The sequence below is a fragment of the Humulus lupulus genome, chromosome X (genome assembly GCF_963169125.1).
Source record: "Humulus lupulus chromosome X, drHumLupu1.1, whole genome shotgun sequence".
NCBI lineage: Eukaryota > Viridiplantae > Streptophyta > Magnoliopsida > Rosales > Cannabaceae > Humulus > Humulus lupulus.
In genome coordinates, this window is record NC_084802.1 from 246,325,633 (window position 1) to 246,343,503 (window position 17,871).

At 40.7% G+C, this 17,871-nt stretch overlaps 1 long non-coding RNA gene across 1 annotated transcript; it reads left to right on the forward strand.

Annotated features, from left to right (window-relative positions):
- The first annotated feature begins 649 nt into the window (after positions 1-649).
- LOC133803532 (uncharacterized) lies at positions 650-3,771 on the forward strand. The gene is made up of 4 exons (XR_009878003.1): positions 650-941; positions 1,325-1,402; positions 1,746-1,794; positions 3,558-3,771. It is a non-coding gene; the product is annotated as an uncharacterized LOC133803532 (long non-coding RNA).
- Positions 3,772-17,871: the final 14,100 nt, after the last annotated feature.

Here is a 17,871-nt window from a genome sequence, read left to right on the forward strand (position 1 = left end):
TCTCATTCTTCCCACAAATTGAGTGTTCTGTTACATTTTGAATATTTTTGTAATTTAAATATAATAAGAGTAATAAAATATCCCGATTCTAGGGGATATCAGATGTATGATCCTAAGCCTATAAATACATGGCTTATGAGATCAGAAGGGCCTTTCTTCTTCTTTGGAGACTTTTGGGAAATTTTGGGTCTGAGTTTTCTAGAGAGAGAAAGTGTTTGTATCTGAAAGAATTCTTGTATTCTTGTAATTTGTACTGAAGAAACTCAGTTGGCTCAGTTCATCTGATCTTGAATACAGATCTATAATCACAACTCTAAGTGGATTAGGCTATTACCAACATATTGGGGCTGAACCACTATAAAAATTGCGTGTTTTATTTACTTTCTGTTCAAAATTGTCTGTGTCATTTAATTTCTCTTGAAGGCTTTATCGTTTTTGACGTTTTTATGTCGTTGGCCAAAAACGCGGTCAACAATATGTTTAAATATTTTTTTTATAAAAACTTATTGGAGCAATACCGATAATTAAAATATGTCGCTATTGAGAAATTATAAAGTCTGAATTTTCTTTTCAAGGGTAATGCGATACCTATAAAGTGTCGTTATTACATTGCATTTCAAAAAAAATTCACTCTAAATAATTTCCCCCCAAACACCTCTTTTTCCCTTCAGTTCTAAATTTTATTTTGGGCAAAACTCTTATCCCGCATGTTCTCTTACCAAAACAAAGTCCTAGTTAAAAGTTATCTTTCCCTCTTCACGTCTTCATCAGTACCCCACAGCCGGACTCATCAACGCCGAATCTCCAGGAGGTTTTCTCCTCCCTGATTTTGATGGTTCTTATCCCTAAATTTGAATATTATTCTAGTTACTGCGCCATACATGATCTCCTTGATGCCGAGTTCTAAATCGTTGAAAGCCTTCTCCACCACCCTCTGTAAGGTATATATGTATATATGATATTTAAGCTTTTTTTCTTCATTTGATTTAAGCATGATTTGTTTCATTTCTTTATTAAATTTTTTTTACCAAGCTTTTAATACCCCAATTTATCTCCTAGGTTGATTGATGAACCGCATTTTGACTCTAAAAACTGTATATTTTTTCTTGATTTTATAACCTGTAAATTCTAGGGATGGTGGAGAACATTCACGTACTCATTAAACGATATATTGATTTCATGGCTAAAGATATATCAAACAAAGAAATTTGAGTCCAACTCTGCTATTTACTGTGCCCAGTGCAAACTTATGGTATATTTCATGATTTTTCATTATATACTCAAGATGATATTCATTTGTTTAGTACTCTTTCTATTTGGGCAGGGGAAGCCTTTTTAGAACATCTTATAAGATCTATCAAGCATTAGACAGCTGCGACGTCAAAGGATAGCTGTTGATGGTGTGAGTACTCCATGCTTCTCCTTTATGATTGGTTTTAAGTGGATAAACAACCATTAATCATTATTTGTTGATATCCACAATGTGTTTGAATAAATGCCTCAATGTAGTATGGAGTTCTTTTTTGTTTGCTATTTGGCTCGAGTTTTTGGATATATATATATATATATGTATATATATACACGATTATTATTGTGATAAAATTATTGTGTGTACAAAAAATATTCTTCATACAGCTTTATATATCGGTACATCAATAGTTTTTATTTTTGCTCCAGGAGGTTTTGCTTTAATTCTTGTTTTGCTCAATTTTTTATTGATGACTTTTTATATTATACATGGACAGTGGGAAACATTTCGGCTAATCTATATACATTATGCCACTTCAAGGACAGGTATCTACGATCAACATAAATTTCTATAAATATGGATACATAACTATGCCCTTAGTTATTTTTTTGTTGTAAACTTACTGTGTTTCTAATGATAAAATATAGGGTGCTACTCTTAGAAATTTTATTTCTGCAATGCTTATTTGTGAGAGCCTCTGTATTTCATAATTCTTTATTTGTGCTAAAATTATTGTATTCTCATGTTTTTCAATTATATATGTTGTGAATTTTACCACTTGAACATTTAAGAATGAAAATAGAGATATTCATAGAAGTTATATTCTTCTTGGTAATATATTGTGGCACTTTGCATATCTATACCATTTATTTGAAATCTGATTTTTCTATGTTGTTTCAATTTGTAGAACATGATTCTACATGCTTTTTTTTTGTTATTATTTAAATTACATGATTTATGTACTTTAGGTTCAAGTACTTTGTTTCTCAACTTTTTCTTCAATATTTGGAAATTAACCACGGTGGATTTATGGTTATAGAAGATTGTATAATTATCTTTCAATTCTTTACATATTACCTCTGGTTGCATATTTATTTTGCTGAAGCATACGCAAAACTGTTTGCATATATGAAATAATTTTTCAATAAAACATACACAAAACTGTTTCCATATGTTTTGCTGAAACATGCTAAACAGTATCTAAAAGCTGCTGATGCTTGATATATGTTTTTATAGCTAGTCTTTCTGTATTAGTCACTTTTGTTTTAATATGACCCATATGGGATATCTAAAACGTAGAAGCTAGGCAAGATTTCTGCTTGTTGTTTGTCTTTACTATTCTGGTTGTTTATTGGTCTTGCATATATAGTGGCACATTTTCATTTTTGTGGATTGTTGTTATGCAGAAATTTGCATTTTCTCTGGTCTGCTTTGCTATCTAGTTTGGGCTGTTCTTATTACTCAATTTTAATTATAGCTGTTGGGTTAGTACCTCTTCTTTGTTCTTTCATTTTTGTGGGCCCATGCCTTGAGTGGAAGCCACCGTCAAAAGATATAAACTTAAAAAAAACTAGCCACAAACTAATAAAAATGGAGTTGTACATATTATGCTTTAATTAAAAAATTTGATTAGTCTATTGTGTAAATGTAAAAAGAGTGGATAAATTTGTTTGTTTTGTTTTTCAATTCCAAACTTGTTTTATGCTTTTGATGTGGATGTATTTGTAAGCATTGGAGACTTGGGTCCTATAATATTTTGGTATATATTGACTTTTTTATTTTGTTTTAATATACCTTGAACGAAATAAATGTGGATTTCAAGCTAATATATATTTATATGTATGCACATGCCATTGTTTCCTTATGATTTTATTATCTCTTAACCTTTTATTGTTAATTAAGTCTTCTTCTTCTACCTTTTTATTGCTAAGCCCTTTAATTGTATTGAATATGGTTGATATTTTACTTATGTTTCTATCCGAGATATTTGTTTTTGCTCTCAATGTTTTTATGTGCAGTAGTATGACCTTTTTTTAGTACTGCTGCATTTGGTTTCTTATCATATTAATATTGTTCATTAATTTTTTCTCTACAATATTATACAAGTGTATGTTAGAGGAGTTTGAATATCTTAAATATTTATCCATAGTAAAGTAGGTTCAGGGATTATAATTGTGTGCTGCGGTGATAACGGAATGTTGAAAACTTGCATGTATTAGTGAAGTAGGTTCTGAGAATTTTGTGTGCTGCTGTGATATATGGATGAAAATCTGTATATTGTTTGATTTGTTTGTGTTGATTGTGATAGATACCAGCTATTCGACGAGGCAACAACTATTCAACCGGAACCAGCTAGGCTAGTAAATTAGGGGATATGATGTTCAATTTTCTGTTTGATTTACTTTTATACTTCAATGTTTTCTCTTCAAAATTTTAAAACATTGGTAGCAAGAGAGTTGTGTAACAATTGTGAGTAAACTTATTTATTTACACTACAATAAAAATCTAGTTATAATTTCTCATGTTTGGTGTATTATAATGTGATTTTTCATGTTTCATGGATGATTTTAGAAAGAAATTAATGGTAGCCAATTCTTACTTTGGAAAGACTAATGGTGACGAGGGTGAGTACAAGGACAAGAAGAAGAAAGATATGTTGTTTGACAATGAATTTAGTGTTTTATTTTATTTGTAATTTTTATTAGAGTAAATAATTCTTTTTTGAGTGGTTAATTGTTTACTTTGTAAATCTAGTTATATACTTTTTAAGGTCAAGACGATTATGTTTATAGACAAAGATATATGATTTTTGAGTCAAATAGTAATGTTATATTTGTTCCAAAATATGTTTTATTAGATTTGTAAATACTTTGTATAAGTTTTGTTATTTTTATCTATAATTTTTTAAATTTGTATATAAATATTTCATTTAAATGATAATTTTTAATCTAAAATAAAATAAATAAATTTTTTGCAAGCAACGACACCTAATAACTGTCGGCATTGCCAGCAACAACGACACTTAATAACTGTTGGTGTTGCTAGCAACAACGACACATAATAATTGTCGGCATTGCCGCACAACAGCGACAATTTTTAACTGTCGGCGTAGCTACTCCTACGCCGGCATAGGCAAATACGACAGTTAGTCGACTGTCGTCGTTGCTCAATAGTGACAGTTAAAAACTGTCGGAAAAACCCATTTTTGTAGTAGTAATTATTGAACTCTAGGTGAAAGCTTCAAAGAAGAGCAATTTCACAGAGTGTTTCTCAGTACAAAATGGCCTTTGTTTACAAGTGACTATTCCTAGACAATTTATAGGCCTGGTTACAGGAATTCTCCCTTAATCTTAGGGATATTATAAGGTACATATCAGGTCTAAATCGGGATAATAGATCTCATAGTATAAACATAGTCGATCGCATTTATTGCGAATAAATATCCCTAAACAATAGGGTCGATTACACGGTTTGGACCAAATCCCCTGATTATAGAGATTTCCCAATAGCATCCACATGCATTAACTTAATGCGTCTTCGAGCTTGAATACTATTCCAATGCTCTTTCAAGATCACAAATAGCTTCGAGCTCATCGTTCCAGTTATCGCTACCTCCTTGCTTAATTGGTCTTTCAGACTCATCTTTTGGGGAAAACCCTTGCTGCCTTCGAGCTTGCTACTCATACTTGAGCACTGATGACATAGCTCTAGAACTTTGTGATAAATTGTACAAGTATGATGTTAACACCTGTTAGTCAAAGCTTACATTTTATGAGCCTACATTTCGAGACTATTTATTTATTCTCGAAATTTGGGTGTAACAGTTATGTATTGATAATAAGGCAAATAAAAAGTAGTCCTAGCTACCGGTGTATATGTGTAGCGTCCTGAAAATTCAGAAAGAGAATGTTAGCTTTGGTTAGTGTGCCAGGAGGGTGAGATTTAAATAATAATGTATTATATGCTTAGTTATGAATATAAATGTGATTATGTGAATTGAATTGTGTTAAATGTGAATTTACTTGTGTTTAAAGCCCCATGCTTGGTAACCATGGACATTTTTGTAAATTGGACCCGTTGAGGGTATGTTTTTTGAGTTATGTGCAGTGTTTTCGACATTGAGAGATCTTGTCCCGCAGTATTAGCGGAGAGTCACAAATATGGTATTTGGTATCTATTGAGATTGGTAACTATCAGTAATTTGAGGTTAGTGTTGTTACTGAAATAAGAGCAAAAAGGTGGCATTTTTGATAAAAGGGTGAAAGGACCTAGATACCCTTAAGGGTTAGCCTAGAACTAAGTTAGAGGGAGGGGTAGTATGGTCTTTTGGGCATTAATTAGACTACCCTTGGCTGAAGGAAAGCCATACACGTATAAACACTCTCTCATTCACACTCACTTAGTTCTTAAGAGCTTTAGAAGGAAAAAGGCCATGAACAAGCTTGAAGATTCTGGTTGTTGAAGAATTTAAGAGTGAATTCAAGTTATGGAAAGGGATTTATAGCCATCTACACCTAGGAATTTCAAATTTGGAGAAAGAGGTAAAGTTTCATTTTTCTAGTTTTAGGTCTTTTTACTTTTTCCTGAGAGTTGAGTTTGTTTGTTGAAAACTGGATTTTTGGGATGATGTTTGTGAAGTTAAACTTGGGAATTTAAGGATTTGAAGCTTGGGAATGGAATTGGAGGCACCTAGGGATCAAATTTCTCTTTAAGGTAAGGCTTCCTTTGAGTTTTTAAGAAAATTTATGGTTTGGTTTAAGTTTTGTGAATTTTTAAACCATTGATTTCATTAGAGCTTATATGTGATTTTGGGTGGGTTTTTGATGCATATGTGTTATTTATGTTGTTTATTTGGAGTTTTGGGTCCAATTGGAACCTGGGTACACTTGGGGAATGGTTTGGGCAAGGTTAGGTTCGGAGAAATGGGGGAAAAACCAGTGTTCTTTTCTGGGTTCTGGAAGGAGCGCTACAGCGCTAGCTGTTCTTCTGGGTTCTGGAAGTAGCGCTAGGCAAAATTTAGGTAGGCAAATTTTCAGATTTTGAGAATTGTTCCAAGGGCTCGGGGATCAATTCCACCACCCCGTTTAGTGGAATTGGAGGTCCCGAGAGCATGGGATTGGTTTATGGAATCGAATTTAATGAGGATTATGTTTATGGTTTGTGACTAGGTGACTTCTTGGGCTTTGGGGACAGGATCGTGCTCGGGGGCCGTCTATTGTAATCTAGTGCTTGAATAAAAGGTAAGAAAACTGTGTATGCACGTCTGGCCTACCTAGCCGCCACTTTGTACAGATGTACAGTTTTGTCGCTTAGGTCGACTGTATTACAAACTCTTTATTTTGTAAATTTGTTCTAAACGTCGTTTTGGGATCCCAATGTAACTTTTAGTACTTTAATGAAAGTTTAAGTCTTTTATGCGACTTTTTTTATCAGGTGTGTTTTAAGATAAATTAATACACTTTTGAGTATAACACCTCGATTAGCGAGTCTAGCACATTTTAAAATCACATAGCTTCTTGGTAAGTTTTAGGATCGTCCTCAATTTGAAGAATCATAGGAAACTTCTATGTGACTTCGTCATGGTTTCCCTCTACTAGGTAAAGTGTTTCTATTGAGAATATTTTTCATTTGATCTCAATTCTTTGAACATTTTTCTTCTTCTAAGCAATATGGGTTGCTATTCAACCCTTAATGATATCTCCTCTTGAAACCCTTTAAGTAGAATAGGTTCTTGAGGATTGTTATCACTGTACAGCATATTCTCAAAGAATTCCACTTTTCTAGATTTAATTATTACATTGGATTCTAAGTCCAATATTCTATAGGCTTTGCCATTTGAGGCATAGCCCACAAATGCACACTTTATATCCCTCAAACCCAATTTAGTCTGTTTAGGATCCATGCTCTTACAATAACCAAGGCACCCCCACACTTTAAGATAACCTAAATTAGGTTTCTTTTCTTTCCATATCTCATATGGTGATATTTTATTTTTCTTTAAAGGAATACGATTTAAAATATGACACGCAGATAGCAAAGCTTCACCATATAATGCATAATTCAATTTATAATGTAATAGCATAGCATTAACTATTTCTAGATAAGTTCTATTATTTCTTTTTCTATGTTGACAGTGAGAACTCGTCAACGATATATGATCAGAAAACTCAAAATGTATTGCCAAAAAATATGTAGGAAGAAGATAAAAAGAACTTGAAGGAGGAAAATGCAGAACTACAATGGAGCAAAAATTGTATATTCCTTAATTGTCTGAGCATACAAAGAGTTTTCCAACCCCTTCATTTGAGGCTTTGAAGCCTATTTACAGATGAACTCTAATGGCCCCTGATACAATGTGGTCCCATGGGACAAGATCATTCGTAGGTACATTGTCAGGGTGGTGGTGCAGGGCGTAGTGGTCCAGAGGGTTATGGTGTCGACATTGGTACACGGTCAGAGGCATATAGGTCATGCCCCCATGTCTCGTACGAATTCATACCTCCAAAACTTGTCGGGTACGGATGTCAGACTCATGCATTCTTCGTCCTCGGGGTCATACACCATGTACCCTAACACGTGCCCCGTACCTAATGGTTCTTCTTGCACCGCTAAGATGCATATCTTCTTCAAGCCTCCTTATATTTCACTATGTGTGGGAAATATTTTTTTAGAAGACTCGATGAAGAGGTGCCTCGCTGGTGGCCATTGCTCTAGGGGGATAACCAGACCTCTTCGGCGAGGCACGGGTCGTATATGAGGAGGCAATACGCCTTTTGCGTATCTTTAGGCTGGCGAAGCGTGCAGTTTTGCGGCGGCCCTTAAGCTCAAGGCAAGGGGCCTTACATAATGAGGCTTCTGTCCCTATGGCGAGGTGAGCCTCGCTATGCAAGGCCCTAGTGCCTCAGCGGATTGGTTGGGCAATTGAGGCAGGAGGCACGGGGCCCTTGCACGTGGCCAGTCGAGGAAGGCCTTGCTATGTGAGGCCCTTGTGCCTTGGTGGTTTCGCTGGGCGATCAAGGCAGATGGCACGAGGCCCTAACGCGTGGGCATCGAGGAAGGCCTCGCTATGCGAGCCCTTGTGCCTCGGCAGATTGGCTAGACGACCGAGGCAGGCGGCACGAGGCCCTTGCACGTGGGCAATCAAGGAAGGCCTCGCTATGCGAGGCCCTTGTGCCTCGGCAGATTGGCTAGGGTATCGAGGTTGACGGTCGAGGTAGGCCTTGCTATGCGAGGCCTTGTGCCTCGACTAGTCGACAAGTCATTCTTTATTCCCTTGGAACCTTGACGTCTTGGGAGATCATTCTTAGGGTGTTGCATAAGAATATCCTTGTGACTTGATGTGGGGTGCTCAAAGGGACAATTTCCCGTATTCACACTTGCCCCCGAGTCTATGAACATTCTTTTAAGTGTGTTCGTAGACTCTTTAATATATCCTTCGCGTGAGATGAACGACGTTTATGCTTCATGTTCCTTGAAGGGGCACAAAAGGCTCACCTTTGGAATGATATCTTGAAATAAATGAGGAAACACAAAATTGGCCTTGGTGGTGTGTTCTTTGTAATTCATAAAGAAACACAAAAACCACCCAATTTTGTTTGTGATCCTACTTTGACCTTAAGATGAGATGAGGGCCAATCATTCCCCCTTGCAGATCCCAAGATTACCAAGGCTCATGATCTCCACCATCCATCCCAATTTGATCCAATGGCTAGAAAATCTTGATTTTCCTTATAAATACTCCAATTCCTGAACCCACTTCTTCACTCCAACACCTATTTAGCTTAGTGGTCTTTCCTTCAATATATATCTAAGAGCTCCATAGAAGCATTCTTGTGGTAATTTTCTCCCCTTTTCATTTATTCATTCCCCCTTTTTTTTTTTTTGCTTATTTCTTCTCATATCAGGTTTGCATTGTAGTGCCACTAGTCGTTCTCTTGCTGCTAAGGATCCGCTCTCGCTTGTCGCTCGACCCTTCTTTACGCCCCCCAAAAGTTTTCCCTCGCACAACTGCGAATCCATACATACACACCCAGGTATACCTTCTTTCTTCAATGATATGGATGTTTCCTTTATCTTTTATACGGGGGTAGGGTCACTGGCTGAAATGCACCCATTCTTTAGATGTTTTTATTCTCTTCTCTTATGGCCTTTCAAGTACATACGCATAGGTCCTTTTCTTATACCCCTCGTACTCATGTTGTAGGTATAGGGTTATCCTCACGCACATACATCCTTGAGTCTTAGCTGGCCCATGGCGTCTAGGTGGTGTTCTGAAGGTTCATCTAATATTGAATTTATCGACTTGTCATCCTCCGACTCTGAGGTCGACATTCGCAAACCCTCTAACCATGGGGGTGTGCAAATGCTCTACCTATAGAGACTGTCCTACCTTAGGCAGAAGGTGCATGGCCTTGAGAAGGAATTTGAATCTATTACTAGTGATGAGGATTTAGGTTTCTCCCCATGGCATGCGACGTACGTCTCCCAATGAAAATCAGCCCTTCAGGATTGTATATCTGAAATCGCCTACCTAGAGGAAAACCTGTCCCTTGAGCCTTTTTCTTTCTGTGGTGACGAATCCTCAAGCAATAGGGCTCCCCTCTTTGAGGGTGCTGATTGTGAACCCATCGAACCTGAGTTTCTTTCTATGATTTTCCCCACACTTCCTCACCTGCCCCGGGTCACACGTCCTAGGGTCAAGCAGGGTGCTGGTAGACGTAAGACGTGTAGAGGAGCTTCTAGGGGGTTGAGGAAGTATGTTGATCACAAATTGCCTGTCTCTGTCCAGGTACCCGACATGCCGAGGAGGACTTCCAACAATCCCGAAGACGCGGGCATCGTGTCCACTCTTACCAGTGTCAAGCTTGCCAACATGCTAAAGGCCCACCACCATCAAATTCATAATTCCAAAGCGCGAGGACCGTGCGTCTGAGCCGCTCGAAGGGCTCGTTGCCTTCAGCGACTCAATAATCAGATCCAGTGGAGCTTTGCTGCTTCACCCCTTCTTTCTCAATGTACTTAACTACTTTGAGCTGGAGCCCCTCCAACTGTCCCCCAACTCTTGGGTGGTGCTCAGTTGTTTATACGTGTTGTACAAACAAGTGCACTCTAGAGGGCCTTCCATGAGTGAGGTCCATCACCTTTACACCCTTAGGGCAAACCCATCAGCCCCCAGCTTCTATCAGCTCCAGAAAGTCGTGGCCCATATAGGATTTTCCCTCGTAGAGGGCTCCATTTCGAACAGAAGCTCTTGGAAAAGTGACTTCTTCTTGACCCCCAGCATGTCCACCCAACATACGCGCTTCAAGTAAGCTAATTCCTACCTTGAGTTTTTTATACGAGATATTTCTCCTTTACACATCCTTTTTTTTTGGTTTATCTAACTATGGTTATTTCTTTTCTCTTGACCACATGTCTCGTAGGGGTTGTCGGCCCTACCTTGAAATCATCAGCCCGTGATTGAGTGACGAAGATCCTAGATGTGATGGCCCAGTGCAAACAGGCATGTGCCTCTTTCACATAGGGCAATCTTTATTCATACAAGCTGCTATCCCCGGACCAAGTTATCTCCTTATGCTCCATCTCATTCGAATTCACCGTTTCGTGGATATATGGTCATGATGAAGACAATTATGATGAGGCAGCTGATAAAGACTACGTTTACCCATCAGGTGACCATATGGACACGAAGGAGGAGGTGGAGTCCGAGAATTACTCATGCTTACGGTCCTTGGTCGGCAGGGCTAGGGATGTGGCCGACGACAAACACACCGACAGTGTTACTTCTCGAGTTCCACCGTCGATGCCTGGTGGCGAGTCTGCTTTCAATGCCCATGCTCCCCCCCCCCCCCCCCCCCTTCTATGCCTAAGAGGAATTTTGTCATTCCTTCTTTTGGTGAGGCCCTTCTACCCTTGAGGGGGTGCTCTAGGCGGACGTCTTCGGGCACCTCTTTGCCTAAAGAGGTGACTCAGCGCCCCTCTTCCCCCCGTGCATCTGCAGATGGATGAAGACCTTCTCGGCCCCTTCCTTGTCGAAGCATGCCTCGACGGGTACACATGTTTCCCCCCGTCGAGCTTATGCTTCCTCTTCTAGAGGCAATCCTTTGGCAAGCCAATATGGGGAAGCCATGAGCCATTACATGGGCAACATTCGTGAAGGCGAGTGGGGGTCTATGCACGACATTCCCGATGCCAAGTTGGGAGAGGCTTCTATGCAAGCCTCCTTCCAGGTATTTGTCAAAACACTCGATGTATGTTCTTTCGGTTTTGATATCGTTTGGCCCTTGAGGTTTTATTTTATTTCTTTGTCCTTACTTAGGCTTCTATCCTGGGTCACCGACTTTGCCTCGAGCTCTTCATCCACACAACGGTTACAACTTGAGCTCTAGGGGGCAATGAGGAATCTCTCGATGGCCAAGGCAGAAAAGGATAGTTTGTCCACACGGGTCTGTGACTTGGAGGGTCAACTTGCTGAGGCGGTTTGTCAGAGAGATGCTGCATTATCCAAGGCTGCATCAACTTCTCACTCCAACGCTAGGCTTGAGGCTACCATCCATACTCTAAATGAGAAGATTATTGTGCTTGAGGCTGAACTTGTAAATGTCGAGAATGACATAATTGAGTGCACGCTGCACACTGTATGGAGGACCAACCTTGGCGTCAACCTGTCACCCTTTGGATATTATGCAATTGGGAAAATCTCTGAGTGGAAAGGTCATGGTGGAAACCCATAGATCGATCTTCAATGCTTATTTGCATACATATATGTTGCTTTCGTGTAATCCTCCATATTGTTTTCCTCTTTTGGTTATCAAACTTAGGCGACTTTAGTAAGTCCCTCTTATTATTACTTTTTGATGAATTTCATATCTCTTCCTTGGACTGATGATGATAGTCTTTTTGGTGCACCTTGACTATACTTGTAAGGACATGTTAACCCCATGGATTCTCGGTATCCTTTTATATTCTTTGCGCGCGCATGTTATTTCTTGCGAGAATCGTCATTCTCGTCATTATGCATGGTACTATTTTTACAAGGGTCTCTTTTAGGACCCTTTTTGGTTAGACGGCTTGGTGACCATTCTAGGCTTATTGGTGGATGCTCATCCTGAGGCCTTTCCTCTCGTGGAGGTATCAGCCTTTATTAGGAGGCTCTTTCTGTAGGACCTTTTGACTCTAATGATGTTCATAAGGGTAGCTAATCCTCGTGAACTCAAGAGATGCCTTGCAAGGTTTTCTTCCTTATTTCCTTTTTTTTTTTTTTTATAAGGGTCTCTTTTAGGACCTTTTTTTGGCTGTATACTCTACCCCAAGTGGTTGGCGAGATTTATCTCATCAGGCACTTTGATCATTTTGCTCATGCACTTTGATAATTACAATTGGTGATAGGAACACATGAGTTATATATGTGCTCACGTAAATGAGGAATGTGTCACGCCAATAAGAAACATATTCATTAAACATAAGTAGAGTACATAGGTATCTATGGCAATGTTGTTCTTACAACATATCAGGGTCTCTAGGTTACCCCTCTAATCCACAGCTGCTTTTAAGATGAGGACTCACAACTATGTTGGGGAACTAAATATGGTAACCCTTTTGATTTATCGTACTAAAAGTTGAGCTTTACCTGATGTTCCCTCTCATGCGCGTATGCACAACCATCGATCTCACGTGGGCTTGATCTCACGTGGGTTTGCGCTCCCATGCACCACCATCACCATAGGTTCTGTCGGTTTCATGACTGTGCGGAGGGACATGTTATAACATTCCCTTGCTTCTTTCTGTTCCCCTTTCACGCTCGCTATTCCCCCAGGAGTTGGGAATTTTATGGTCAAGTGGTATACCGAGGTTATCGCCTTCAATTCTCTCAAGGAGGGACTCCCTAATATCGCGTTGAAGGCTGAGGAATAGCTTACCATGACAAAATTTGTCATTACAGTTGTCTGTCTGGGAAGCTCTCCCATGGTGAAGGCCAACTTGATTATGCCTAGGGGCTGTATTGAGTCTCCTGTAAACCCATACAGGGAGGTGTTGCAGGGCTTTAAGTTCTTGATGCCCAGTCCCATTTGCTCTAAGGCCGGGCGATATAGGATGTCTACGAAGCTCCCATTGTCTACCAGCACCCGATGTACCTTCATGTTGGCCAGCTGTACACTTAACATCAAGGGCTCATTGTGTGAAAAATGCACACCCACACGTCTTCTTCGGTGAAGGTTATTGAGTCGTTTTCTCCTTTAAATTTTTTCGGGGGTCGTTGCTCTAAGCTTAGCATGCATGGGGGTGGACTTTGTCTGGCTTCCTTGGTGTATCTATCTTGCTCCTTTCTCGATTCTCCTTCGAATCCTGGTCCTCCGAAGATCGTCCTCACTTCTCCTTACACCTCTGGGGCTACATCTCATGTTCGTGGCGAGGGTGGTCTATCGTCTAGTCTTTCATTTTCTCTTCGGACGTATCTACCCAAGTGCCCTCGGCGTATGAGTTCCTCAATCTCCACCTTCAGATGAGTGCATTCCGCTGTGGTGTGGCCAATGTCTTTATGATACTGACAGTACTTTCTGGGGTCTCTCTTTGACCGATCTCTCTTCATTGGTGGGGGTCTCTTGAAGGGGACCTGATTCTCATTCGCTACGAAGATATGCTCCCTAGTATATGTTAGGTCAGTGTAGAAGGTGTGGGATGTTTGCCTAGGATTACCTCCGTGTTTGTGCTTCCTCTGGTGGTCATCTCTTGGGCCCTTGTACACCATTTTATTTTTTGTGTCATTTGAACCTTCAGGGGCTAAGGGCTTGACAAGCGATGCCTTCAGGTTCTTGTGACCGTCTGCGACACGAATGTACTTTTGTGCCCGTTCGTAGAAATTGACTAAGTTAGTTACCTCCCTTTTGAGCATATTATCCCAAAGCTTGCTGCCTGGGCGCACTCCAGCCGTGATTGCCATTTTGATTTTTCCCCTGGTCAGGCTTCCTACTTTAGCCACTTCCACGTTGAACCTATGGATGTAGCTCTTCAAGCTTTCTCCCTCTCCTTACTTTATATTAACGAGGCTAGTGCCTGACAAGGTATAATCACGTACGGTATGACGTTGTTGGAGAAACTCGTCGGAAAATTGTTGCCATGACCTAATGGTCCCCGGCCTCAGCCTCTTGAACCACTTGTATGCAGGCCCCTTTAGCGTGACCGCGAAACAGTGACACCTTGCTCTGCTGTTGATCCCTCTCAGCTTCATTAAATCATTAAAGGCGTCCAAGTGGTAATTGGGGTTTGAGATCCCCTCATATGGGGTCATATGAGGTTCTTTAAATTAGCCGAGAGCCGTTGGTGACTCGTAGTCAAACTCTTCATCAGTAATGTGCCCCCCAGACACCGTGACGATCTTACTCCGGAGGCTCCTCATCTCGGTGCTTAGCTCTTGTTGCCTTCTATTCAAGGACTCCCTCAGCTCGATAGGGTTGGCCTTTATCTTCTTTCTACCCTTCGGAGGGGCCATAGGAGGTGTCCTCCTTACTTCTGACCTCCTTCCATTGAGCTTTTCTCTTAGGTCAGGTGGCGTCTCCTTGGAGGTGACTTCGGCTTCGTTCTTACGACCAGCATCGTCCCTCCGCCTTTGCTCCTGGGGGTATTTCGTCGGCCTAGGTCCCTCATGGTACTTTTTCTGGGGAGTGTTTCTCGTGGAAAGTCGGGTTCTCCTATTGTTTACGGGGACAGTGGTTTCCCCTCTTTCACGCTCTTTCTCTTTATGCTTCGAAAGGGGTATGCTCGACTTTCCTTGCAGAAGGTCGTTTAAAACCCCCTGCATGTTCTCTAGCGTGGTTTCTAACCTTTGATTCTTTTTGTGTAACTCCCGAATCTCATCCTCATATAAGCAAGTCCTTGAGCCGGAACACACTGAATGTACTCGAGGAATCTTTCCTAGCCTACGCATCGAGGGACCCGGGTCCCGGTGGCCAGAGCATGGTGCCACGGGGGCTTAGGATGTGGGTGCGATGGTGGCTTTGGACAACCTTCGTCGGGCCAAACAGTCGGGAATGATGCTTCCTTCTTCTCCCTCGGGGGAGGATGTTCCTCCGACAAATCTCCATGCTCAGGCAGAGGAGGGTCTTTCCTGGAGGCCCTCAATTGTTCTCCGTCCAGGTTAACCTCAACATCTTGTAGTTGCCGTAAGCGTTTTGAACGCCTTGGCATTTCTCCTAGTTGGAAATGATGAAAGAACGTTGGCTTGATGCTTGTTCTTCCCACAAACGGCGCCAAATTGTTGACGGTGAGAACTTGTCAATGATATAGGATTAGAAAACTCAAAATGTATTGCCAAAAAATATGTAGGAAGAAGATAGAAAGAACATGAAGGAGAAAAATGCAGAACTACAATGGAGCAAAAATCGTATATTCCTTAATTGTTTAAGCATACAAACAATTTTCCAACCCCTTCATTTGAGGGGTTGAAGCCTATTTATATATGAGTTCTAATGGCCCCTGATACAAGGTGGTCCCAGGGGACAAGATCGTACCTAAGTACATTGTCAGAGTAGTGGTACAGAGGGTTATGGTGTCAACGTTGGTACACGGTCAGAGGCATACAGGTCATGCCCCCACGTCTCGTACGAATTCGTACCTCCACAACTTGTCGGGTACGGATGTGAGACTCATGCATTCTTCGTCCTCGGGGTCGTACACCCTTTACCCTTACGCGTGCCCCGTACCTAATGGTTCTTCTTACACCTCTAAGATGCATATCTTCTTCAAGCCTCCTTATATTTCACTATGTGTGGGGAATATTTTATTAGAAGACTCGATGAAGAGGTACCCCGCTGGTGGCCATTGCTCTAGGGAGATAAGTAGGACCTCTTCGGTGAGGCACGGGTCGTATATAAGGAGGCAATACACCTTTCGCGTATCTTCGGGCTGGCAAGGCATGCGGTTTTGCGGCGGCCCTTAAGCACATGGAAAGGGGCCTTACATAATGAGGCATATGTCCTTATGGCAAGGTGAACCTCGCTATGCGAGGCCCTAGTACCTCAGCAGATTGGCTGGGCGATCGAGGCAGGCGGCATGGGGCCCTTGCACGTGGGCAGTCGAGAAAGGCCTAGCTATGCGAGGCCCTTGTGCCTCGACGGTTTGGCTGGGAGATCGAGGCAGGCGGCACGAGGCCCTTGCGCGTCGGCAGTCGAGGAAGGCCTCACTATTTGAGGCCCTTGTGCCTCGACGGATTGTCTAGGTGACCGAGGTAGGAGGCACGAGGCTCTTGCGCGTGGGCAATCGAGGAAGGCCGCGCTATGCGAGGCCCTTGTGCCTCGGCAGATTGGCTAGGGGGTCGAGGCAGAAAGGATTCGGCCTTGCGCGTGGGCGGTCGAGGCAGGCCTCACTATGCGAGGCCCTTGTGCCTCAGCGGGTGAACAAGTCATTCATTATTCCCGGGGAACCTTGACGTCTTGGAAGATCATTCTTAGGGTGTTGCATGAGAGACCTTCTCATATTGAGATATATCCTTGTGACTTGGGGTGGGGTGCTCAAATGGACAATTTCTCGTATTCACATGCTATACCATTTTGTTGATAGTATAAAGGGTTGTACATTCATGTATAACATCATGCTCTTCACAAAATATATTGAACTCATTTGAAAAATATTCACCACCAATATCACTTCTAAGTACTTTTATCTTTCTATCAAATTGATTTTCAACTTTGGCCTTGTATACTTTAAATGCATTAAATGCTTCATCTTTACTTTTAAGCAATTAGACATAAGTATACCTAGAAAAATCATCTATAAAAGTGATAACGTATTTATTTCCACTTCTAGTTAACATTCCATTTAATTCACATAAGTCACTATGTATTAAATCTAGCGACTTAGAATTCCTATCAACATTTGGAAAATGTTTCTTTACTATTTCAAATTTCACGCATAGTTCACATTTATCATACTCAATATTATTGTTGTACCCTAAAAACTAGCATGGATTCAACCACTCAGCTACGGGTACAGTTGGCAGATAAACATGCGGAAAAAGCAGGCAAGTAAAACATCTAGCTAATGATGATGTGAGCAGCTCAAGTTAGGACATGGCAGTACGACATTCAAATAATTATTAGATCGCCTCACAAGAAGATCCATTTCGAGACATGTAGTGGCCAGATCCCCTTTAGGGTGCTCTGAACTTAATTTGAACTAAGGTTCGGATACTCTTCGATCACTAGCTCCATGAAGATGTCCAACTCGTTGAAACCTGGTAATGACGCATAGTAAAGGATTTTGAAAGACTTGGAGGCTCTTTATACGCTCATTAATGTCCAGATTGTATTGCACATTAATTATCCGAGATAACAGGAGTAATTTCGATAGGAAATTATATCCCTATGTAAATGGGAATTCTCTTGATTAACTGATTACCATATTTATGCACACGGTTACCCAAACCTATCCAGGAAATTCCACTATAAATATCAGTGATAATGGGCAGGAAAATGGACTTCCTTTTGTAATACAGAAACTCTACAAAAATTGTGAGTGAGTAATAATATCGTCTCGTGGACTAGGTGGATTTTAACAACTAAACAACTTCAAGTTGTGTGTGTGAGAAGTTGTTCAAATAGTTTATTATGGTTTACAAATAAGCACTA